Source organism: Schistocerca piceifrons, chromosome 1 (assembly GCF_021461385.2).
Source record: "Schistocerca piceifrons isolate TAMUIC-IGC-003096 chromosome 1, iqSchPice1.1, whole genome shotgun sequence".
Lineage (NCBI taxonomy): Eukaryota > Metazoa > Arthropoda > Insecta > Orthoptera > Acrididae > Schistocerca > Schistocerca piceifrons.
In genome coordinates, this window is record NC_060138.1 from 473440099 (window position 1) to 473452690 (window position 12592).

Below are 12592 nucleotides of genomic sequence, written 5' to 3' on the forward strand. Positions count from 1 at the left end.
AATTCCTAAGGGACCAAACTGTTTAGGTCATCAGTCCCTAGGCTTACACACTACTTAAACTACCTTAAACGCGGCACGGATTTCCATCTGCAGTTTGCCTTTCTCCTGTTATTCCGAAAATCATAAGAGATTTTAGAGGATTCCAAGATAAAAATAAACTGCGGATGGAAACCCGTCTGAAACTGTCATCCATGGAGGCAACAGAGAATCGCACTCATAGGAGACAATGGCTTTCTACGCTGTAGCTAGCTCCATCTTTCCTGCTTTGTCGTGCGAACAAGAGACAGCCAGGGCAAAAGCACCACAGGCGCAAAGATGCAAGCTGGTTCCAGTGCCATAGAGACTCGCCACTTGCGCGAGTTCCACCATCGCCACGGGCGGAGCTGATGATGAAGATATCGGCTTCGCCTCGGCCAATTTCCAGCCGAGTACAATCCGTCAATGACCGAACGACAACGGACAGTAGCCTAGTCGGAAGAAAGGAGAGCAGCTCTCGCCCACCTGTTTATAGATCATCGTCCAGGGCTGACTTGCACAGGGAACGTCGTTTAGTGAACACAGTTGTAAATTGCATTTGCTGTGTACTGTGAAGTTTACCTACAATTATTTGCACCTAGCCATTGAGGGCCCATTTTGTGTTGTATTAGACGCAGTGTTGCAGACATCATTATTCGACTAGTCACAAAGATGAGTAAACCTTTTTAACTCATCTGCGTGAAGTTGCTACTAATTTGTTGGATTGATGCAGTACCTTCTTTCTCCTATCCTGTTACCTGTCCCTGGGACATAGTTGTGTGACAGTGGCAGGGAGAAATTACCTTAGCGGTGTACTGCACCAGAAGCCGTTTAACGAACTCACAAACTCGGCCTACCGTAAGAACAGTGGCAACTCGGCCTCTAGACTAGAGTTTACAGAATTCTCCACTGGCGATCATGGGATTCAGTCGTGATCACTGAATAACAAACGACGTTGCTTGACGTTCCGTCTACAGTTCATCAGTGTACGAAGTCACGTTTTCTGCCAAAGGGATGGCCTAGTGGTACACACCGGCGTGTGCAACTTCGACGCCCCTAATCATCGTTGGATGATTCAGGACCCTGATCCCAATCCTCGATTTGCTCCTCAAGAAACCCTCTACAGTCCCTTGAAGACTGTCGGAACATTTCTGGGAAATCCTGCAGACGTAAGAGCAAGACCTTCTCAGCGACAATATAGAAATAAACATCTTGGTCCATGTTCACGGTAAACTGAATGATCGTGGTACGAGACGCATCCTAGAATCTTTACACAACAACATCCGGCTTGACACTGCTGGTTAAACGCCTCGATTGGGTATCGGTTCACACGACGCCTTGCATCAATCGAATAGAGCAAACTTGCAGCTCGTTGTGACCATGCTACACGCTTCCAGTCAGGCACCGTACAGTTTCTGGGATGTTGCCCCGTTAAAAATGAGCGGCCTCTTGTACCGCTGTAAGCAATGGGTTTTTGCGAGGATCCGACACACGCATTTCCCTTCACAATGTTCGCTCGGACATTGGTTTAGAAGCAACTGAACTCACTGACGTTAGCAGTTCCCGCCAGATTGGAAACCAACTGTCATTGGCAAGGCATGAAACCCTTCTCCGGCCTCTGTCGATATAGATCGTTGTGCGACAACAGTTCTTCAGACATGTTACATGATTACGAGTCGTACACCATTCCTTGTAGAGACAATGGACAGTCTGCACTATTACAGCAACAAATGGGACAACATGATTTACGGAGTCGTCATAGACACGTACAAGCACGATAGCTTCTTTCTGCTATTCCGTCATGTTTGTCACGCAGAGCCCTCTTCCTGTGCTGATTCCATACAACGGTCTGGCACATACACGCTACGTAACTACCATGGATTATGTCAATAACTTTATCTTTGAATTCTTCCATTTGGTCCTTGTTTGCATAGAAAAACAACAATATTAGAAATTGAGTCCGCCTTGATGCAAAACACCTTGTTTTTGTTTACTTGTTTATGTTCCCAAACTAGTTTTAGCGACAAACATCACAAACATCAGTCGGTTTTTTTAAATCTAAAACATGCAGGAAATAGCATAGTTATACAAACACACTGACACATTATTACATTTCTACTGTTCGTTTTTTGAAATATAGTTTTCTACGAAAACTTTCATACTACCGTATTTATAGTATGTTATAGCATCTTTTTGAGAATTTTTGTGGCTGTTTGCAACATATTTTCTGTGTTTTTTTCTGTTGCTGTTTCTGTTCTGAATGTTATTGGGATCCCTTGCTTTTTCAATATGTTTCCAACTCTCTATGCTATTTTGTTATTGTATGTTGATGTGTACCATCTGTTCAAATGTTCAAATGTGTGTGAAATCTTATGGGACTTAACTGCTAAGGTCATCAGTCCCTAAGCTTACACACTACTTAACCTAAATTATCCTAAGGACAAACACACACACACCCATGCCCGAGGGAGGGCTCGAACCTCCGCCGGGACCAGCCGCATGTACCATCTGTCTCTCTTTCCTGAAGTGGTGTGGTCTGCTGTGTTGTCTGTGTGTACTGCATGTTTCAGTTTTACCCTGCTGCTGAGTTTGTGTATGATGTCTATTTTGTAGTCGTTTTCAACAACAATTTTTAAAATTATATTTAGTTCCTTTGTGTAGGTTTCTGGTTTAAGAGGTGTTCTGTTTATCCTGTGGAGCATGTGTGTGAAACTGCCATATTTAGGCACTGTCGGGTGGTTGGATGAGCTATGGATAACAGTGCCTGTGGATGTGGGTTTTCTGTAGATGGAGAATTCATGTTGGTGGTTGTTTCTTGTGATTGTACAAACAATACAGTTCAGAAAAGACTAAGACCAGTAAGAAAAACCTGAGACAAATTCATAAACGCTGGAATATATCAATTAATTTGCAACTCCTGTCAGGCCCAATACATAGGACAAACAAGCAGAAACTTCCGAACGAGGTACACAGAGAACATGAGAGCTTTAAAAAGTGACAGCACACATTCATCTTTTGCAGAAGATCTAATGAGCAAAAACCATAACCCCACTAATACCGAAAACGATCTACACATTCTGAAAAACAGCTACAATCTATACCACCAACTAACAATACAAGAAAATTACTACATACGAAAGGCTATAGTCGAAGGGAAAAATATAATAAACGAAATCAACACTTTGCAACAACATACTCTTTACCGCTCTGAGAGAACTGACCAAAGACACAGAACAGATAGCACACACACGCAAAGGAACCACTTCCCTATCACACACAGAAACTTAAATAAGGAACAGAAGTTATCGTGATTCGCGCAACAGCTTTCTTAGCCTTCTCGCAACATGCGATACACCTCTCGCGACATGCGCGATCAGCAAGATGGCGTGATATACTGGATCATAAACAGAGTGCGAAAGTTTTGTTTTACTGTTTATAGAATCAGCTACATACCATCCAACGAACGTGAGTACACGAATAACTAACAGCCCAGTACACACCGAATAACTGGATTCCACAACACTACCGCAACCCCAAGTGTATATTGCTAACATACGAAGTTCACCTTTTAGTATTTTACTTACTAACAGCCGCTCACACAGTTGCAGATGGCATGATGTTCGCTGAGAAAAAAACGGCAACAGAAAAAAGCACAGAAAATATGTCGCAAACAGCGACAATAATTCTCAAAAACATGCTGCTACAGAAGAATGCTGAAGATTAGATGGGTAGATCACATAACTAATGAGGAGGTATTGAAAAGAATTGGGGAGAAGAGAAATTTGTGGCACAACTTGACCAGAAGAAGGGATCGGTTGGTCGGGCATATTCTGAGGCATCAAGGGATCACCAATTTAGTATTGGAGGGCAGCGTGAAGGGTAAAAGTCGTAGAGGAGGACTTAGAGATGAATACACCGAACAGATTAAGAAGGATCTAGGTTGCAGTAGGTATTGAGAGATGAAGAAGCTAGCACAGGATAGAGTAGCATGGAGAGCTGCATCAAACTAGTCTCTGGAGTGAAGACCACAACAACAACAACAACATACAATAAATAAGGTAGTATGAAAGTATCCATAGAAAATTATGTTTCAAAAAAGGAATAGTAAATATGTAATAATGTGTCTTTGTGTTTGTATAACTATGCTATTTTCTGCATGTTTTAGATTAAAAAAAAAACACTGATGATAATGATATTTGTCGCCGAAACTAGTTTATGAAAATTAACAAGTAAACAAAAACAAGGTGTTTTGCATCAAGGCGGACTTAGTTTCTAATATAGTTGGTGTTTTATGTCAGCGGTGGACGGTCAAATGAGCTCATGGTACAACAGCTAGGGGGTTTACTGCGCTTGAAAGCGATCAGTGTGCCCTTTAATCCGCAACTGGTATGATGGGGTCATGCAAACCCCAGGAAATTTTGTGTTTTGTTTAACTTCAGTGACTGCAATACTGAAGCGGTGCTGGTCTCACATCAGTAACTTTCAGAAAGTGTGCTCTGAGCTGCTGAACACAGCGATTGTGATTACAGCATGTTAAGTTTGGCCAATAGACCAATTTTGCTTTCAGTTGGGAACTGACTTCATCGTACAATGATTTTGTCTTAGGGACGTATTTTCTGCCACCCTAGATTGAAAAGGCGTTACCTTCTCGTGACGAAACGAAAAAATTGACCGTAAATTCGCTGATTGAGTATAGTCTGTCCTTCATGAAGGAGAGAGAGAGTCCTGTTCCGATGATGACTCATATCTTGATCTGTGTTATAGAGGATTATTCCAAAGTCCGAATGCAACTTTTATAAGAGTGTTTAGCTTGAAATATTAACAACTATCAAGATTAAATGGACTGTAGGAATTTGTTTTTATTTCATTCTCCTAAATTTGAAATAAAATGCTGAGGTCCTGAGAACCCCATTAAAAGGTAGTGCAACGAAAACTTCACCATACCAGCTACAGGTTAAGGGGGTGACTAGAATTTTTCTTGATGACGTTATATGTACGCTACAGAAACTTGTCTGCAACGAACTGTTGGTGTTCGGTGTTTACAGCTACATACTGCTTCGAGAAAGGCAAGTAACTAGTGACTGAAATGACTTTTTTTTGTGTTTCAGGTGAGTGTCTGGCTAGTGACAACAGAAGCCCGCATCGGCCCACTGTAAGTCGCACGTAGTTGCTAACCGCTGCCGCTTGACGGCTCTTGTAGCCACCCCGTGGGAGCCTGCCTCTAGTTTGTGGAGTCGTTTCACGAGAGCTCTCACAGTGTTTTCAGTTCCAGCTACCCGCTTGTACTGAAGATGGTACTTCCTTAGAGAACACTCAGCTAAATTTCTGAGATCGAATTGCTTGTTCCACAAGTTAGTGTTTGATTGAATTATACTTACCGAAATGAAATCAATGGGATAAAGCTTATGAAATCATTTAAAATGCAGTCGTATGGAATGACATCCGTCAAATATCTTCAGACATGCTGAAAATGCATTGTGATGGATGTGCCACGGTAAATGAAAAATTAAGGCACGCAAGTATTCGAGCACAAAATTCCTATTTACCGAAAATAGTCGTTTTAATCATTTTTCGTTTTTTGGAGCCTTTACATACTGTAGCAAAGGTGACCTTCATAGTTCCCAGCTCCTGTAGACCTGAAAAGTTTCCATACACATATGGTTTAAAGGTCATCATGAATTCTTTCTGAATTTCGACAAGCAGCGTTATGCCAAGCGAAACGGGAACCTAAAATAATTTCTTAAACCCGACGAAATGACAATAGAAGAGAAAGAAAACACTCTGGTGTACAAATCTGAAGGATGGATGTACTTTTCCCCTGATGTGTCATTGCTAAGTAACAGGTCGATGAAGTAAGGAAGATTGTCCCATCGACATCGAGGTCATTAGAGACGGAGCACGTGCTCGGATTGTGTCAAGGATTGGGGAGGAAATCGACCGTGCCCATTCGCAGGAACCATCCCGGCATCTGCCTGAAGAGATATAGGGATGTCACAGAAAACATAAATCTGGGTGGGCGGACATGGATCTGAACCGCCCTTCTCTCGAATGTGAGCCCAGTATGTTAAGGCTCAATGAAACGTGGGCCATAGGTAGAAAGACCTGTCACAGTATAGTACAGAAGGTAACTGAAAGAAACACGCAGAACGACGAACAGAAAGGACACTTTTATTCAAAGACAGCATTGAAAAAAGAGGAAAAAATGAAACTTCGCGGTTTGGGAGAGTACTTGATGTTGTATCAGTGGTTTGAAAATCGAGTCGAATTTACATAGAAGCCCATCGGACCTAGATGCATGTACTGGTTCTACTGTGAACGGTGTCACGAAATCGTAACAACCTCTCTTGAGGCAAACTGGCTCACAACAGTTCTTAATATCCTGGATACTGGCATAGGAACGGGGTTGACGTCCAAGCTGATCCCACACATGTTGAATCGGCGACGGGTCTCGCTGATAACAGAAATACCGTAACATCACGCAGACACGTGCCACTTGTGGACGAGCATTGTCCTGTTGAAAAATGGCAAGATGACACTGTTGCATGAGAGACATTACATGTGGTCCAGGTTGTCCATGACGCACCGTTATGCCGTCAGAGCTCCATCAGCCACTACCAGCCGTGACCTGAAGTCATACTCAATGATTCGACACTCTACGTCGCTAGAAGTAACACTACGGTGCCTCTCTCAAACACAGACAGAATGGGACCTCTTTCCACGTCACCACCATACTCGATGATTGTCACCCGTGTAGGGTACAACCTCTGAGCACATGGCGACACCATTCATCAGCAGCCCATACTTCCTCGTCACGGCACCACAACAACAGTTTGTGTTGTTGTGTTAACAGCAGCCTACGTATGGGATGGTAGCTGCTAGCCGTTAGTCTCCGACCATTTTCGTAGGACGACAGAGAATGTTTCAAGGAGTCCAATACTTGCTGTGGGGTCGCAGACGCTGATGTGACTGACGCTCAAAACAGCGATCCTCCCTTGTGGTGGTCAGATGTGGTCGATCGGAACCTTGACGACGGGTATGACAGCCCTCATGTTTCTTTGCAGTCCAACATCGGGGAACTGTCACGCCCGACTGGCCCACGAGTCTGGATATTGCATGATTCGACCAGCAGGCCAAAAGGAAACCTGCAGTGAGTCCCCTTTCAAACTCTGTCAGGCGCTAATGACGCTGTCTCATACCAGTACCTAGTACCTCCGTGTTCTTCACAGTGATCACTAAGCATATGACGCTGTCCATGTCTCTGTTCATGCCTACTATACGTCCTGGCAACACCACAAAACTCTGGTGTTCGATCTACGTGTCACAGATAATTGTGACGCTAACCATATACATACCCATCGATGGTGTGAACGAAGCTATATTGCCATCTGACCAAGTTCTCTGGGTGCATCACTTTTCTTGCAGACAGTGTAGTTACAGTCTAGTCTCTGAACAAAAGGGCAAGGCTATATTCTCCGAATTGGTTTGTGCGATGAAAGACACTAACGAAACCAGTTTCATACTATCGTATGAATTCCGCAAACGATAATGCGTGCCACTGATCTCCACTGCTTCCAAGACACGACAAGTGTCGCAGTTCCGTGTGTGGGCAGGGTGTGAGCGATGCAGTTTCCCTCTTGACGGGAGAGTGTCAGTTACCACGTCATACCAAATGGAACGGACGAATGTGGTTAAGTGTGCGTAAAAAATGTTGTGTCAAATTACGACCAGTTGTGCTTCGGATGACGCAAAATGGCCGAAAACTGCGGTGAGTATTGCATCAGCACCGGGTGTGTATGTCTCATCGGGAGTCCTAGCGTGGTATCACTAAAGGATCTCAGTCCCAAAAGAAAATATTCGGCATACCTAAGTTCAGGTGTTCTTATGTTGAGATGGATAGGAACCGCTGTGGAGAGCTGTCGAAAGCCTTTAAAAATATATTTCCTAACGAACGAATGTGGTTAAGTGTGCGTAAAAAATGTTGTGTCAAATAACGACCAGTTGTGGTTCGGATGACGCAAAATGGCCGAAAGCTGCGGTGAGTATTGCATCAGCGCCGGGTATGTATGCCTCATCGGGAGTCCTAGCGGTGTCTCGCTAAAGGATCTCAGTCCCAAAAGAAAATTAGCGGCATATCTAAGTTCAGGTGTTCTTATGTTGAGATCGATAGGAATCGCTGTGGAGAGCTGTCGAAAGCGTTTAAAAAGATATTTCCTAACGCAGTCATCTCGATCGATGAGACAGGAATGACAGCTCTGTAAAAGTAATACGGGTTTTTAAGGATTCGGGTCAACCTTGATAAAAGGTGTAGCTGTGGATCGGAAGGAGACCCATGTAGTCGCCTTAATCGCTTAAACCATACAAGCATACCTCCAGGACCTGCATTACGTACACAAACTATCAGTGTCACTGGTGTCTCTCTCTTACTATTTCTGTGCACTACGACCAAAGGTTTCCTCGCATTGTATGTATGAGTAAGACTACTGGGGAAACTGTTTTGATCGAGGACCACAACTTACCCTGTCATAGGGGTGTTTGACAGCGATAGGAAAGTCATCTGAAGAGTATAGAAAATGTCGTGGTTTATAGTGGTATGAGAATGATATGGTGTATTCTTGACTGATACAATATATCATCTAAGATTTCATCGAGAAACGGAGAAATATGTTACAAATAATAATAATAATAATAATGTATGAAGATAAAGTGATGTGGTCTTTACAACTACGTACTTTGTTCAGTGCATATGACTGAAGCGATATCTGCGATTGCTGTGTCATAAGATATTACTCAACTAAGGGTTCCGTTCGTGTTGTTTCAACTGACACGCTTATGAAGGTGAACAAGTGTACTCTATTTTTACCAGAGCTGTTGTAGACAGCTATATGGACTGAAATACTTTCAAGCGTTCGTTTAAGCTAAACGAGGTGTTTCTTTCAGAGAAATGCACAATGACGTCCCGAACAAGTCTCCCCAATTTGTTCTCTGTGTTATTACTAATGTTAATGCCTGTATCATCAGTTGATTTTATATACTGACTTTCGTGGAGCTACTGATCAAAGTACCTGCCGCAAGATTGTCTATGTTGGCACCCTGTGTGACTCCACAAGGAAAAACTACGGTCACAGGCAAATTTCTTGTCATCAAAATCAACTTTATAATGTACTGTTAATTTCCATTTGCTCATTTTTTTATACAGTATGACTGGTTTCGATTTCTATGGCTCATCTGCGATCCATGTAATTACCTCCAGCAACCCGTGGCTTCCATGTTGGAACTATACATCGATTCTAAGTATCCTTGTGCACTTGCATAGCGTGAAATTACAATTACGTCACTGCAGAAATTCATTAAACTGGCATTTAGTAGTCGAAAAACAAGATATCAGTTTACGGAAGTTACGAACAAAAACAACAAGGCACATATTATCGTTGCAAGAAAGTCGATCGCCGTTGTGAATATCCGCTATAAATATTAAGTGCTATCAGCCATGGTGTGTGATTTTTTAAAATGTCTGTGAAGTATCTTACAGAGACAGGTACGTTAAGGTAAACAACCAAGCGAAATACTGTGGCTACCCATCGGCACCCATGTCCTTAGGGAAGTAAACTCCAGGATTTCCTAGCTTATAACTATAAGATACTCTACTGAGCGGTAGCTTTGTTGCACTTTCACTGTCTAAACATGCATTACTTTTTCCATCACTGAATCATCATCTCAGATACCCTTCATGTGGAAAATGCCGAGTTGCAACATAACAGAGAGTCCACATTAAACTGTAGGTTGCCATGTACCTGGCTGGGTAAGTTAACTGAAAGGTCGGACGTAGGCAAGAAATGCCACCTCCAAAAGTAGCATGCCCAGAAAAGCACTACGCTATTGCAAGGAAACTATGTATTAATGACTGCTGTAGTTTTCAAACACTTCAGTAAATACATTTGCCAGACATCCATTTGAAGTACATGCTCTCATCTAGTTGCCACATCTTGTACTGTGACTCATCACTTCATAAACCTTCTACTGCTTCACAGACGAATGACGGCATTGCTTACACCACCAGAACTGACGGCTAAACTTCTATGTTAGCACGGCCTGAAGGAAGTTGACAACGCTGGCTTGCGATTACACACTGTCACAGACCAACGGAAATATTTTTTGTTTTGGTAAATGTGCTAACTGAAAGGAAAGTGTATGTGGCAACGGACTGATCTGTAGTGTAGCCCGAGGTCTAGATTAGGTGACAGATGGATCTGTGACGTAACCTTACGTTCACTTTTGCCTGTGAGTTAACGAAGCCAGTTAATGTGAATCGAAGAAACCTAGCTGTGGTGCAGACTGAATTGTAGCGTAGCTCATTCTCTAGGTTAGATTGAAATGTGGCAGTCGGTCGTTCACTCGCAGCAGTAACATTTAAAGTAATTGTTTCAGGAAATTTTTGTCGCAATGTAGCAATTTCAGATGATGTGATTAGGTAGGAACCTAAAAGTGGAGCTTAACTTTCGTGGAACATCATCTGCGTATTTTTCACGCTCTCGCGTCATGTTGACGTTTACCGTTCTCAGTTTTCTCATTGGTTCCGCCATCGTGTCTAAGCAGTCAACAACACCTGTTGCGAACTGCTACCCCATATTTCGCATATTTTCTTGTAATACAATTTTCAGCACACTGTATGACGATTTTTGTGATTTTTATTAGATGATATTCTTCTTACCTACATTTCAGTACCCTACATTAAACTGTAATGCGTACCAATCTCTTTTAACGACGTCCGACGGTTGAATTGCACGGTTCACTTAATTTCTTAGAACGAAGAGAGTGGTAGGTAATTGCTGACAGTGTTTCTTCCTCCTTTGCGCTTCGTAAAGACATCGTTAACAGTGTGCGAAGACACACGTAACACCTGATAAATTTGCCCGGTGCGGTATCTGTATTTGCTGTCGTGTTCCAGTCTTTCTGTCAAGAATGGCTCTGAGCACTATGGGACTTAACATCTGAGGTCCTCAGTCCCCTAGAACTTAGAACTACTTAAACCTAACTAACCTAAGGACATCACACACATCCATGCCCGAGGCAGAATTCGAACCTGCAACCGTAGCAGTTGCCCGGCTCCAGACTGAAGCGCCTAGAACCACTCGGTCACACCGGCCGGCTTTCTGTCAAGACACGAGACAGAAAAATCGTCTGTTATGTTGACGTATTGTGCTAGTTTTTATAATATATTGGAAACTCTTTTATGCTGAACTAACAGCAAGCTATGCTGTGATTCTGACCGATACTGATTCGGTTTAGCGGCTGACAAACACCGCAGTCTTCACTAGTGGGCAATCACAAGACACCGTGGTGCCTCGACTACCGTGCATGACCAGATAAAGCAGCTAGTGATATCGTTCAATCTATCGTGGAAATCTACCTGTTGCCTGTGAACCCAAATATGTACTGGAATAATACTGTACTTGAGGTCTTCGCTACTGCACACGACCATTGGCTTTGGACTTCGATATTATGTTTAAACTGTTTTGTTCTGCTTTGGACTCTAGTGTAATTTGATTCTCATAGATAGATTACAAACTAATTCACTTGTAGCACTGTGACTGCTATTTCAGCGCGAATAATTCAGAGGATTCTTCAAGTTCAGTGTCAAATGCTTCAGAAATAGCTGGGGTCAACATTATCGAGGTTTTAGATGAAAGTAAGCTGATTGCTCTCAGATAAGGAATTAATAATATGAAGTGAAACTGTCATTTATAGCGTTCACAATATAGCAAGAACATACATGTATAGCAACTGTTCAGACTGACTTTCGTATCTGATGTTTGTGGCATTACTGTTTATTTTATGTTGTTCGTTTTTCTGATTGAATATTATAGTTACTTTAACTTTTGTGGAAATATTCTATAGAAAAAGAGATAGTTGGAATAACAAACCGAATAAATCACAGTTATATTTTTACACTCTTACTAGTCAGTGGAGACACGACAACTTCTAGAGGAGGATATAGCGGCAGGGTTCGCTTCTCCACAGCCAAAGAGTTTGTTTCTGAGGAAGAATCCTTCTGCGCCGCAGGACCTGCTTCGAAGAAAGTGGTTAAGGTGTCCTTAACATTGCGTGGGAAAGAAACAAAACAATGGCGTGCTTTCCGACTTCTGGTGCCGTTCCCACGCGCACAGAATCGCCAACCAATGGGAACCGCTAATTTGCGTTCGCGTTAGCGCTCCCTCTCTCTCTCTCTCTCTCTCTCTCTCTCTCTCTCTCTCTCACACACACACACACACACACACAGGCTTATGTAAATGAGTCGATGGAGTTTAGAAGTTCCACAGTGTGCCAGCAGAATACTTAAACTTAATGTCAGTCAATAATGAATTGCGCTGAGTTTACGTTTAAGACTCTTGGTGGTAGTCCAAAGGACTTCGCACGTAACGTCATATAAAGAATACTTAGCTACTCGAGATATAGGCTTACTTTCATCTTGAAAGAATTTTTTCAGTGTGGCTTTTCTCTCTGTTCTGTATGAAGTTCTTTATTAAAACTTTTCAAATTTGACTCTCGCACTGGTACTCAACGTCTGTTGGAAGTTTTG